Source organism: Delphinus delphis, chromosome 3, assembly GCF_949987515.2.
Source record: "Delphinus delphis chromosome 3, mDelDel1.2, whole genome shotgun sequence".
NCBI lineage: Eukaryota > Metazoa > Chordata > Mammalia > Artiodactyla > Delphinidae > Delphinus > Delphinus delphis.
This window is the reverse complement of record NC_082685.1, coordinates 87,821,852-87,837,040: the sequence shown is the minus strand read 5'-3', so window position 1 is coordinate 87,837,040 and position 15,189 is coordinate 87,821,852. Positions and strand designations below refer to the sequence as shown.

The 15,189-nt window shown below is 33.8% G+C and overlaps 1 pseudogene; it reads left to right on the top strand.

Annotated features, from left to right (window-relative positions):
• Positions 1–7,965: 7,965 nt before the first annotated feature.
• On the top strand, positions 7,966–8,531 carry LOC132422152 (ferritin heavy chain pseudogene; annotated as a pseudogene).
• The last annotated feature ends 6,658 nt before the right edge of the window (positions 8,532–15,189 follow it).

Genomic DNA, 15,189 nt, shown 5'->3' with positions numbered 1-15,189 from the left:
TACAGACACTTTGATAGACATTTGAAGACAAGAATTTTTTTCTGTACAAAATGCACCTTACAGAAAAATGTGTTAATACTAATTCACACAATACAAACATAATACCAGGAATTAGAAATACTAAAAATCTACATTGCATAAAACTTCTAAAAATAAATGCCTTATAGTCTATTCAAAAACTGTTTAAACTGATTTTATGTGTACTTCCATTAGATTAGCTTTGAAACTTGAAATAGTGAATATAATAAAGTCATCATCTCAGCACTGGACTTTCCCGAATTCATGTTAAGATTTTCTTTTTTTTTACATTCATAAGTTACAGACAACTTTTAAAACATTGCCCCTACCAAAAGCATTTCAAGGAAACCAGGATTAAATGCTTAAAGCCTACATTAATTAAAATAATCCAGGCAGTTTTCACTTGTTAGAACAGAACATTTAGTAAAGCAATTTCAACAACTATCACACATTTACTCCCTTTGTGCGTGTGTGTTTATGTGCGTGCACACAGGCGTGAGGGGTATGTGTGCACACACTCACTTGCATGAATGTGAATAATGTATGGACATAATGATGTTTATTAAAGCCATAAAACATAGTTTTTCAGCTTCAGGATAGCAATTCATACTTCTTTCATGTTATATTTAAGATACATTTCTTAGAAGGTAAGCGCTTCTTCATAGTAGCTGATGTACCTTAATAATATTGATACAGAGGAGGGAGGTTACATTGAGGCAGAAATAGATTGTGACACACTTTATAATATTTGAAATGATCACTGTTATCCAGTACCATATGCTTTTTTTCCCCCTCTTCTGCAGTAATTTCCCTTCATTTTTTATATAATAGTGTACCATGAAGTGACTTCCAGGAACATGTCACTGATTAAATCAATGTGGAATGACACAGCACTATCATTCCCATAGTGTTGAAGCACTTCTGGAAATGATTAAAAGGCAGGGCATTCCCTACTGACTGTTGAGGTGAGATGTATACTTTGGAGAAGACAGTCCTATTGAGCAGGTGTCAATTATAAAAGTGTTTGAAAATAGCAACTTTTCTTTTTTTTGAGGATATTTCAAATACGTGGCTGTTATATCTGATATGATTTTATCATAGGTCTGTAATTTCCTCTACAAATCTCAAATGAAAAGCTCTGAGACAGCATCAGACCAAATTGATATATTTACTATCTGATGTATCTAATGATTTTTAATAAAAATGTATTTTGATTTGAGGAAATTAATTTTATACTGTTAACAACACCAAATGTCAGATGAGCAAAGCTAAAAAAAAAAATCGTTATCTGCCTTGAGATTATTGTTAACCCACTTTAATTATATTTTCTACAAACTTTTTTCTTTACATTACCTTATATTTAAAGACCTATTGAGCTTCTCTTGATGGGGCAAGTTAATATTGAGTTACATTTATTTTAAAATACATTGATAATATACCCAGAATAAAACTGTTATGTTGCTTTATATGTTAAAAGTTTTCTTTCGTTTCTTTCAATCAGAAAGAAAAATACAAAGAAACAACAAAAGACCCCAACTGCAGCCATGTGTTCATAAGCAAATTTCATAAAACTTTAATTCTTGCTATTTGAGTAGCTTTGTGGGGACAATTTTGAGAGGAAAAGGAGATTTTGTCTGAATGGGACATGTGGTTTACAACCATTTTACTAAAATAAGTACTGGGTATGCATTTCAATTTCATGATTGAAATATGCAGCAAAGTTCCAAAAGTTGATTACTCACTATTCAGATATGCTCTAACATTTTATTTTCAGTTGGAACTATTCAACCAATTCCAGTGATGTCACATAGATTCAAGGTGTAAGGGTTAGTCTGTGATTGCATTTTATTCAGCAAGTGAAAGATTAAGATACACATAGGAATTTTAACTGGATAGCTAACACTGAAGTGTATAATTATTTTTTGTATACTTTATTTTAGAATAGTCTCAACCTCCAATAAACAATGAGATACTATGTCGGGAATAAAGAAATATGCATTATAACCATAATATGTGTCTAGTGGAAGAGTGTTTAAAAAAAAAAATCCTTACTTCCCAGAGGCATCTGGTAAATTTCTAGTCTCACTAACAAATTTATTCCCTGTCATCCCTGAACCAGTGTGTGTGTTCCCAGTCCTACAGAAGTCCATGTCAAGAGAGAATGGACTGCCATTACGAGTTCCACACTTTTAGTTAGGGGTTGTCAATCTCCCATTAGTATTTGGGCTTACAGTTGAAAGGGATGAATACCAGATCATGCATTCCAAAACTATCATTTATTTATTTATTTATTTTTTGCGTTATGTGGGCCTCTCAATGTTGTGGCCTCTTCCGTTGCAGAGCACAGGCTCTGGACGCACAGGCTCAGCGGCCATGGCTCACGGGCCCAGCCGCTCCGCGGCATGTGGGATCTTCCCGGACCGGGGCACGAACCCGTGTCCCCTATATCGGCAGGCGGACTTTCAACCACTGCGCCACCAGGGGAGCCCACTATCATTTATTTTTAAAAAATGAATAAACTAAAAATCAAGGAAATTCAATGACAATTAGTCTGATGAGTCTGAAGTGCATTAAGTTATGTAAAACACTTTGGTACAAGTCAAGAGCATCGTATGCCTCCCTCATCTCAGAATCATTGTTACTAAAGTCCATAACCAGTCCCCACATGGAATTTAATGACTCAGTATTTACTGTCTTGTGGAAGGCTAGATATTCCCCCAAAATTATACTAATATCTCTTAAGACCTTAAAATTTTTTAATTTAAAAACAAGTTATTAGAAAAAATTTTAAATTAGTAATATATTGGCATGCATATAAGGCTTAAATCTATCAGTGGGAGACAAGTTAAGGGCAAGACAAACCTGAATACAGTTTATCTCAGGCCTTCTTTGTTACCTGTCGGTGGTCATCTTCCCCTTTCTTTTCCTACCCCACAGATTAGATCTTGTGAACCCAGTACCCTATAGACTTGCCATCAATTTTTTTTTCAGTCATAGATATTAGCAGGTTAAATGAACCTTACATAAAATTCAAATAACTGAATAAAATGTCTGTAAATTCATTTCCTAATATATATGAACTGAAGACATTTGGAATGGAAGATACAGTATTTTCTAATCTAAGTATATATAAAGAAAAGCTGTCATAAGATCTAAGCACCTAAGACTGTATCTGGCAAAGTTACAAAATTTGTAATAAAAAAGAAGCAAAGAGTGGGAGAGTATTTTTAAGTCTTCAGCATATGGAGTTAGTTCAAAACTGGAAATGGCATAGAATGATTATGAATTACCATTGGATATGATTCAAAATGTAAGCTAATAATAGGCATGTATTAGTTCACCTGCCTAGAAAATTAACTGAGCTATGAAATAAAATGAAGACATTAATGGGACATTTTAATTAGTGATATTATTATGTATACTTAGGACAAATTGTTTGGATAGGGAACTTAATTATCCACTGGAGGATCAAGCAGTAGATGATAAAGCTATATGTTATTATTGCCAGAAACATATTTGCATATTTGCCAAATTTAGCACTTTCTCCAATGTTTCAAAGCCTATCCTACATTTTAGATTTTGATTCATGCTCTTTTCTTTTTCAATGATTTTAACTATTCAAAGTTTCAAATAAAAATCCTTGGAAATTAAATATATAAGACTTGAAAATTATCATATGTTTTTTTCAAACCAAAAATATTTAGTTGATCTCATTTTACATCTTTAGTCTAAGAAAAAATTCTCACATGGTGTAGGCCAAATTCTGAACTGCCTTCTCCACCACCCATGCTTATCTTTTTAAAAACTGTCATCATACATCTTTAGCAAATAGTAGGATAAAACTCCTTTTAATGTACTATAATTTTAACAAAAATGCTGGTTTTGTAAAATTAAAATGCTGGTAAGGAAGACATTAATGATGCTTATGAGCCTTTTTATGCCAATTATTACCAGGGTTTTGCACATTCTAATTCATTAATAAATGGGAAAAAAGGGAAGTCATGTTTTATTACCTACCATTACCCTAATAAAATGAGATTTTCTTTCAATGAGAGTATTAAGGGATATTGCCAATTTCCATTTTTCCAGAAAATCCATTTTTACAAAGTGACCTTGGTTTTTTGACCCATTCTGAAAGAAATTTTGCTGTAGTTTTCATATTCATCTTCCTTATGCTTTCCTTATTTAACTCCAGTAGCAGCCATGAATTTAGGTAGAGCTCCTTTCTTCACCTGTCAAATACACTGGAACTATGATCTATTATTGTTTGAATACATCATCATACATCATCTTTTCAAAGTACTTAACTGCTAATACAATTATCCCTGGATTTTATAATATTCTATTTTACCTGCATAGATTCAACAAATATTTGTCTGGTACCACCCACTGTCCTAGTCACTGGCATCTTAAAAATTTCTATTCCCTTTGAACACACTGTCTTAATCTATATCTCTAAGGTTTTATTTTCCTCCCTCTCAATTTACCATTAATTTGCACTCTTTGTGAAATTACACCTTCAGCATCTGTACCCTACCCAATTTTCTCATATTACTTCCCATTAGGTTTTCTCATCTGGATTTTTCTGCTCTATTATTATCTTTGGATATCTACTCTAATAGTTCTCATTGAAGCAAATCTGCACCAAAAAAACCCCCTCTTCTTTTACTTATACAGTTCTTAGGACCCCAAAACCAAACCATGGTGATTTTTAAATTTCCACATTTTACAGACAACTTAACTTGAACCAGTTCACTTGGCCATAAGTATCTATTATTTTAACATCAATTTCCATTGAATTTCCTTGTGGGAAGTAATTATTCCCAATCTCAGTCTTTATAATTGTAGATGGGTGACCACACCTCTGGATGTTCCTGGCCACAATAAATGATTTAAAGTTGATTATAAAGTTGATTATTTTCTCTGATTCAGACCAAATCAGAGAAACTCAAATCCCAACACCTGGGTTGAAACTATAGTGAATGAAGCACTCTCTTTCATCTAGGTTTGCCTAATCAGTAGAATCAAGCCATTTTGTCTCACCCAGGAGTAACCTCCTTAAAATGAAGCCAACAGGGAGAAAATCAGCACTGAGTTACAAATATACCTCTCATGTAATCTTGAGTACATGAGATAATTTATGCTTGGAAACAGCTCTACTACTGAAATGTTCTGTTATGAAAGCCAGAGATTGCTTTACTTATTTATTTGATTTTGATTTGGGTTTATATCAGTTATAAACAAGAGTCCTAAGTTACATTATTGACTTTGTAATCCTCCATGCATATTTTTAATAAACTTTCTTTGTTTTTCTCATAAACCTATAACAATCCAGATAAAAAGCAAGCATTCACAGACCCTGACCATTGCTTAGAATTTCTACTAATCATTTATTTTCTACCCCAAGACTCATTCCCTCCAATAGTTGTCCCATATTCCTCTCCTTGCAGGGTCTCTAATCCCTTCCTGACCTATTCCTTAGCTAACTATTTCATAAGTCAGTGACAACTGTAACTACCATCTACCACTCCCTTCACATCTGATTACCTTTGCCTTCTTGTTTTGAATGTTAACAAAAGACTTGGCTCTTGAGCAGCCACCTTGCAGACATGGGAGAAAAGTCAAGGGAATCAAAGAGATATTGTCTTTGACATCTTTAAACCACTAAACCAATGCTAGCAGCCCTCAAACTCCAGCCCTCAAACTTGTTATATAAAAATATACTCACTTATTTAAGTCATTTATAGTCAAGAATCTGTTACTGTAGCAAAAGCTGCTTACCAATGCAGATGTTTTCCAAATAATGACTGAGAAACATATTTATTTGCTACAACTAATTTAGGAACAATAGGGTGTTTTTCAGACAGTCCATCAGTCAGCGTCCATTAATTGAGCAAATAAACCCACAAACTTTGGCTAAGCTAATCCAGGTGCATTAAAAAAAAAAAAAGAAATGGAAGAATGGTTTTCAAAATATATTCTATCTTATTGCTATGCATTTATAGTCTGGAGTTACACATTTGGCTGAAAACTAAGGAAGGAAATAAAAATAAAATTGTGTGAGAAAAAGGAGGAAAAGGAAAGAAAAGAAGGAATATTGCAATATACAAAAAATATGTGAGGAGGATAAGGTGTGAAATTTTAGCTAGTGAAAGCAAAGGGTCAAATGATAGATGGTAGACAAATTCTGGACACCTATTCAAGATCTATAAGTGTAACTTCACAAAACATTTGCCAGAGCAGTATAGTAATATGAGACAATAATGGACTTTCAATTCTGGAAAACCTTGATTTAAATGCTAGTTTCACCTCCAACCCTATCTCTGCAACCTACAGTTAATTTACTTAAGTTTTCTCTTTCTAATTCTTATCATTTGTAAACTTGTGAAAACAATACTACATCTGGACTAAAATTAGAAAGTAAGTCAAATGATCCATATTCATTACATAAATGTTTAGTTTTGTTTCACAGCATTCTTCCAAGTTGATTTATCGTATTCTCATTGACTTTCATTTTTATTTTAATTAAAAAAGAACAATAAAAATGTGGGAGTAGGATTCAATGAAATAAAAAAACAAGCATACCATAAAGAAAATCAACAAAGGCACTTTAGTTATTCTTAAAAGCTAATTTATAAACCAAAAAACAAAATTAATCAAGCAAAAAAGGGAAAAGATGCATGAAAACTACTAATTTTATGGGCATTAATAAAAAGGAAAATAAAAATAATTATGATAAACTTTACACCAAATATTTTGTATTTCAGATGAATTTAACAATATTTTAGGAAAACACAATTTACCAAAACTGACAAACAGAATATTACTATATTTAATAAATATATCAGAATGTGTACCAAAATTTACTCAATGAGATTGCCAGGTCAAGTTGGTGTCACCTACATAATTTCCAGACAGTTAAGGAAGAAATAATACTGATTATACACAAACTACTCAGCAAAGTTTTCTATGTGTACAATATAACTTAGTTACTGGACAATGATATTACAAAATAAGAAAATTATAGGCTAACCTTTCACATAAATATAGATGTAAAATTTCAAAACAAAATATTAACATATCAAATCTATCTTTATCTATCTACCCACCTATCATCTATCTACTTAACTAAAATAAATATATCTCAACATAATTTGCTTCCAAGAAACACAATACAGAAACATCAAGCAATGTAATTCACCATATTAATAAGGTAGAAAATCATACATATGGTATCTACTGAAAAGTGTATATGTAGTTGCAAAAATATCATTTAATATAATTCACAAACACTCAAAGATGCTAAGAAAATTTGGAAGATTTATCTTAATCTCATAAAGAATGTTCACTTAAAAAACAAACAAAAACAAGAGCAAAAACAGATTCAGTAAAGAATAAAGTACTGAAATCTTTCTGAAATCCAAAATAAAAAAGGTATACTCAATAAAACACACCAAGATTGTGTTGGATATATTGTCAGTAAAACAACGCAAGAAAAAAATAATAATTTGCTATTTATAAATGACAATTTTGTAAATAAAAAAGCTTGGTGTATACAAGTATTTATATGTATGCCTAGCTATATACTTATCTTGTTAGCTATCTAGATATATTTATACTTCTATATAACTACAAAAATTTTGGGTATAAAATGATACCATTTTTAATAGCATACAAAAATAAAATATCAAGCTAAGAAAACATGATGTACAGAACAATGTTTTATAGTTATTCTAAGTTAAGAAATATTAAAAAGAGAACTAGACAGTCTTCGTGGAGAGTAGCCATGGTTTCCTGCTTCAACAGTGCTTGGACGGAACCCGGTGCTCTTCCCCCGCTCTGGCCAGACGCTCAGAACCAGCCCTCGCCACCACCTCACAGTGCCCTCTGACCGCCCTAAGGTCCCTGTCGCCGTTACAGCGCCATGCAGCCACTGCCACCACTTCACCTCAGCCGCCCGCCATGACGACCGTGTCCCCCTCGCAGATGTGCCAGAACTACCACCAGGACTCAGAGAACACCATCAACCGCCAGATCAACCTGGAGCTCTACACCTCCTACGTCTACCTGTCCATGTCGTACTATTTTGACCGCGATGATGTGGCTTTGAAGAACTTTGCCAAATACTTTCTTCACCAATCTTGTGAGGAGAGGGAACATGCTGAGAAACTGATGAAGCTGCAGAACCAACGGGGTGGCTGAATCTTCCTTCAGGATATCAAGAAACCAGACTGTGATGACTGGAAGAATGGGCTGAATGCAATGGAATGTGCGCTACACTTGGACAAAAGTGTGAATCAGTCACTACTGGAACTGCACAAACTGGCCACTGAGAAAAATGACCCCCATTTGTGTGACTTCATTGAGACTCATTATCTGAATGAGTAGATGAAATCCATTAAAGAATTGGGTGACCATGTAACCAACTTGCACACAATGGGGCCCCCGAATCTGGCATGGCACAGTATCTCTTTGATAAGCACACACTGGGAAATAGTGATAATGAGAGCTAAGTCTTAGGCTGGCTTCCGTAGCCACAGGGGTGACCTCCCTTGTCACCAAGGCAGTGCATGCATGTTTGGGTTAACTTTGCCTTTTCTGTAAGTTGTACCAAAACATCTACAAGTCCTTTCCTTAGTACCATTCCTTCAAATAAAGTAATTTGGTACCCCCCCAAAAAAAAGAGAACTAGATAAATGGAGGGATAGGGAATGTTAATGGATTGAAAGACTCAATATTATAAAGATATTAATTCTGTATAGAGTTGTCTCATTATAATCAAAATAACATGTTGTTTATAAGAAAGATTCTGACAAGCTGGTTTTAAAGATATGGCAATTCTAAAAATGCTGGGTTTTAGAATACTTTCAAACTTAAGTTGTTAGCAACTTAAAATAGATTGCTATAAAGTAAGTTATTTTATGAAAGCCTCTTGTTAACCACAAAGCAAAAATCTAGAGAGGACACACAAAAGATGGAGTCTATGAATACCAATTGAGAAAATAATCAAATCACAAAGAAAGAGAAAAAAGAAACAGGAATTATAAAACAACACAAAACAACAAAATGACAATAGTAACATACCTATCAATAAACTTCAATGTAAATGGACTAAATTCTCCAAGCAAAAGACTAGACTCATCTGTTTGCTGCCTACAAGAAATTCACTTCAGATATAAGGACAAACATAGACTGACAGTGAAGGGATGGAAAAGGATATTCCATACAAACAGAAACCAAAAGAAAGTTGGGGTAGATATGCCAGACAAAATAAAGTTTAAGACAAAGACTCTCATAAGAGACAAAGATCATCACATAATGATAAAGGGGTCAAACAAGAGAATATAACATTGTTTAAGTATTGATGCACTCAGTATAGAAATACCTAGACATACAAAGTATGAACATACGTAAAGGATGAAGTAGACAGCAATACAATAATAGTAGGGGGCTTTTATTCCCCATTAACATCAGTGGATAGAGGACCTATACAGAAAATCAGTAAGGAAACATTGACTTTAAACAATGTGGTAGTACAGGTGGATTTAACAGAAATATATATATAACATTCTACCAAAATGCAACAGAATACATATTCTACTCAAGCACATATGAAGTATTCCCAGGACTGATCATATGTTAGGTCAGAAAAGAAGTCTTAATACACTTAAGAAGATGAAATTATATCAATCATTTTTTTTGACCACCCACTGTATAAAATAAAGAAAACTGGAAAATTCATAAATATATAGAGATTGAACTGCATGCTATCATACACACAATGACTCAAAGAAACTAAAAGAGAAATACAAAATTACCTTGAGACAAATGAAAATGGAAATACAACCTACCTAACCTTATGGGATGTAGCAAGAGCAGTTTGAAGAGGAAAGTTCATAGGGATAAATGTCTGCATCAAGAAACAAAGATCTAAAATAAACAACCTAACTTTACATATCAAGGAAATAGAGAAAGAAAAACAAATGAACTCTAAAATTGGTAGAAGTAAGTAAAATATGAAGATCAGAATGGAATCAATGAAATACAGACTAAAACATTAATAGAAAAGATCAATGAAACTAAGATCTGGTTCTTTAAAAAATAAACAAAATTAACAAATCTTTAGCTAGATACACAAAGAAAAAAGAGAGGACTCAAACAAATCAGAAATGAAAGAGGAGATGTTACAACTGATACCACAGAAATACAAAGGAATATAAGAGACTACTATGAAAATTTATCCACCAACAAATTAGATAACCTAGAAGAAATGTATAAATTCCTAGAAACATTCAACTTACCAAAACTGAAACATGAAGAGAATATTTGAACAGACCAATCACTAGTAAGGAGGTAATCAGTAATCAAAAAACCTCCCAACAAGAACAACAACAGGGCTTCCCTGGTGGCACAGTGGTTGAGAGTCTGCCTGCCGATGCAGGGTACACGGGTTCGTGTCCCGGTCCAGGAAGGTCCCACATGCCATGGAGGGCCTGGGCCCATGAGCCATGGCCGCTGAGCCTGTGCGTCCGGAGCCTGTACTCCGCAACGGGAGAGGCCACAGCAGTGAGAGGCCCGCATACCGCAAAAACAACAACAACAACAACAAAAAGTCCACGACTAGATGACTTTACTGGTGAATTCTACCAAATATTCAAAGAAGAATTAATACCAATCCTTCTCAAACTCTTCCAAAAATAAATTAGGAAACACTTCCAAGCTCACTTTATGAGGTCATGATTACCCTGATACCAAAACCAGACACAAGATAAGAAAATCACAGGCCAAAATCCTTGCTGAACATAGATGCAAAAATCCTCAACACCATATTGGCAAACTGAATTCAAAACTACATTAAAAGGATTATACACCATGATCAAGAAGAATTTATTCCATGGATGCAAGGATGGTTCAATGTCCACAAATCAATGTGATATACAATGTTAACAAAATTAAGGATAAAAAAAATCATATTATCTCAAAAGACTCAGAAAAAACATGTGACAACATTCAACATCTGAAGTGAGTTTACTGTTGGCAGCATACAGATGGGTCTATGTATTTTGATTGAATTTAGTCCATTTACATTAAAGTTTATCGACAGGTACATAATTATTGCTATTTTTTAATTGTTTCTGGTTGCTTCATAATTTCTCTGTTCCTTTCTTCTTGCTCTCTTCCTTTGTAATATGATCGTTTACTGAAGTGTTATGCTTATACTCCTATATCTTTCATGCTTCTGCTATAGGTTATTGCTTTGTGATTACATGAGGCATACATAAAATAAAATAACAGTAACATGTGAAAGAATGAAACTGGACTACTATCTTACACCATACACAAAAATAACTCAAATGGATTAAATAATTGGGTCTAAGACCTGAAATGATAAAACTCCTAGAAGAAAATACATTTCTAATAAGGGGTTAATATCCAAAATATATTAAGCCATACAAGTCAATAGCACAAAAATAATCTGAGTAAAAATGGGAAGACAAACTTAAAGGACATTTTTCCAAAGAAGTCATACAGATAGCCAACAGGTATATGAAAAAGTGCTCGACATCACTATTCATCAGGAAAATACAAATCAAAATTGCAATGAGATATCACTTCATGTCTATTATCAAAAATATGAGGTAACAAGTATTGGTGAAGATATGGAGAAAAGAGAACCCTTTGCACTCTTGGTGGGAATGTACATTGGTGCAGCCACTATGAAAAACAGTATGGAAGTTCCTCAAAAAACCTAAAAGTAGGGCTTCCCTGGTGGCGCAGTTGTTGAGAGTCCACCTGCCATTGCAGGGGACACAGGTTCATGCCCCGGTCTGGGAAGATCCCACATGCCGCGGAGTGGCTAGTCCCATGAGCCATGGCCGTTGAGCCTGTGCTTCTGGAGCCTGTGCTCCACAATGGGAGAGGCCACAACAGTGAGAGGCCTGCGTACCGCAAAGAAAAAGAAAAAAAAAAAAACCTAAGAGTAGAACTACCATATGATCCAGCAACTTCACTTCTGGGTTTTATCCAAAGAAAATAAAAATACTAAATTGAAAAGATATATGCACCCACATGTTCATTGCAGCATTATTTACAATTGCCAAAACATGGAAGAAACCTAAGTGTCCACTGATGGATGAATATATTAAAAAATTGGGTATCTTTATATATCCCACACACAGGAATATTATTCATTGATTTAAATAAATCTTGTGATTTGTGACAAAATGAAAGGAACTTGGGGGCATTATGGTAAGTGAGTTAAGTCATAGAAAAAGACAAATTCTAAGTGATTCCACTTACTTGTGGAATGTACAGAACAAACAAAAAATGTTCTCACAGATACAGAGAACAGATTGATGGTTGCCAGGGTTGGGGGGTGAGGGTGTGGGAGAGTGGATGGGCAAAATGAATAAAAATGGTTAAAAGACAAAACTTCCAGTTGTAAAATAAATGTCATGGGAATATAATGTATACCATGTAACTATAGTTAATACTGTATTAGATATTTGAAAGACCTTAGTTCTTATTACAAGAAAAAAATTTATAACTATTCATGATGATGGATGTTAACTAGATTTTTGTGATTATGTGACAATATACACAAATATTGTATCATTTTGTTGTACACCTGAAACTAACAATGTTACATGTCAATTATATGTCAACTTAAAAAGTATACATGGCAATGCAATAATATAGGAAAAATCTAGACAATATTGATTTTAAAAAGAGCTGGAAACTTTCACTACCTACTGATCTATTATAAAGTTACATTAATTAAGATACTGTGAATGAAAATAAAACAGAATAATGGAATACAGTAAAGAGTGCAGAAACAGTCCCACAGATATATTTCAGTGGACTTATTAAACAGTGACCCTATAGTGCTTTTCAGAACAGGTAGGTTTTACAATAAAGAGTTCTGCGAAAATTTGGTATCCATATGGGAAACTTTGCCTTTATTTCATACTACACAAAAATGAATTCCAGATGAAGTGATATGCATTTCAAAAGTAAAACAGTACATCTTCTACATGAAAACATAGAAGAGTATCTTTACAATCTTGGAAGGCAAGAGATTTCTTCAACAGGTCACAAAAATTATGAAGTATAAAAAAGATTAGATGGCAAGGTCTTCTAGTAATCTGCTCAAGGCAGATATTCCTAGCATGATCTTACTGCCTTCTAATCATGTTTTCCACCCAGAAACCATCAATAAACCAGTTGTCCCTTGGGGTTACCAGGTGAGTTTTGGACTTGAAGTAGCACATCATCAACTCCAATACCCTTATCTTAGCTAAGAGTTAAATCCATGCATCCAAATATCCCCAGAAATAAGGGTGGAGAATTCCAAACCCAGCTGTAAATTACTTCCATAAGTCTACCATTGATTCTTGGTCAAACTTATTAAATTATAAATTGCAGTATGTTTCCTTCTCTTCCATTTTTTGCACTATTTAAAGGACATGAAAGCAAAAAAAAACCTGCCAGGATATTATTTGTATCATTAAATTATGTTTGCTGTTTTTAAAAAAATAGCTTTAATTTCACCAAATATTCCAGCACAAACTTCATAATTATGCCCAAACAATAAATCTTTTGGTTCCTTTTATTCCTAAATTTGAACTTAAAGAAAGGCATCAATAGACTTTTCCCTCAACTACAGCCATAGCAACACGGGAAGTTCCCTATGAACAGCAATTAGAATTTTTAAAAATGCTTGACTTGGTCTATGGGTACATGAACAAGCACCAAGCACAGCTCTGGCACAGCAGTTCTAATCAAGTGCAGCCCTTAAAAAAAAACAGAAAACAAATAAACAAACAAAAAAACAGCATTAGGGGGAAATCCCCCAGTTGGTAAGCCTCAAGTGGTACACTTGATCAACCCCTTTCAGTTGAGGAAAAAGTGGTGCGAGATAAGGATATATCATACCTTTGGGCAGTGGCAAATAGTATCAAACAGAGATAAAGATTTGAATATCAGAAACAATGATTTATAGGGAAGAGCAATGAAGATGGACCCTATGGAGTGTTGGCATGCTCTAAGAAATGGCCTTTTTTTCCTCTTTTCTGTTACTTCTTCATAAACTAGACTCCTAAACTTAGAGAGTTTATCATATGCTATTCTGATATTTAAGTTTTGGCAGATACTATCTATAGTAGTTTGAATGGTGGCCCCCCAAAAGAAATGCCCACATCCTCATCCCTGAAACCTGTTAATATTACCTTATTTGTAAAAAGGGTTTTGCAGATAATTTCGCTAAGGATCTTGAGATGAAATCTTCCTGGATGAACCCTAAACTCAATTAAAAGTACCCTTTTAAGAGAAGGGCGAGGAAAAGACTCAGACAGAAGAGAAGGTCCTGTGAAGAGAGTGGCAGAGATTGGATTAATGCAGCCACAAACTAATGAATGTGACAGCCACCAAAATTTAAATGAGGCAAGGAATGGGGTCTCCTCTTGAACTTTGAGAAGTATCATGGCCCTGATGACACCTTGGTTTCTGGCCTCCAAAACTGGGAGGAAAAAATAAATTTTTGTTTTAAGCCACTCAGTTTTTTGATAATTTATTATAGCAGCCACAGGAAACGAATACCGTATTATTAATTTTTTAATTATGATGAAAGTAAATTTTTTCTAAAATTTAAATAAATATAAACAAATTTAGAATTTAATCGATCAAAGTACTGTGAGTTCTGATGGTATCTTTTCATTTAATATAATGTAGTTATGCTTTATGAACCCTTTTCAAAAGAAGTTACATTTTTCTTCCCTCTTTTCCTTGATTTAATTCTAAAAGGTTTAAATACCAGGCAATTTCTTGGAGAAAATTTACTGCAAAAACTTCAATTTATCTGGTCAGAATTAATAAAATAAGAGTGTCAAATAGAAGAGAAAGATAACATCCATTGCAACTTTGGTCCCCAATAAATGTTGTTGAACCATAATTTGTGTATATTTTCACTGTGACAGTGAGTTTTTATAGCACTGTCTAAAGTGTTAAATAAGTCCATGATTCACTTGTTCACTAAACCATTGTTCATATGCCAAAAAAAGATGAGAAGTAGCCAAAACAGATGGCAACTATAATAGTTCCTCTGCTTAAAATAAATTATATACAGGAAAAGAGCATTTATTGGTATTCCCGCAATTCAGACCAACAGGATAG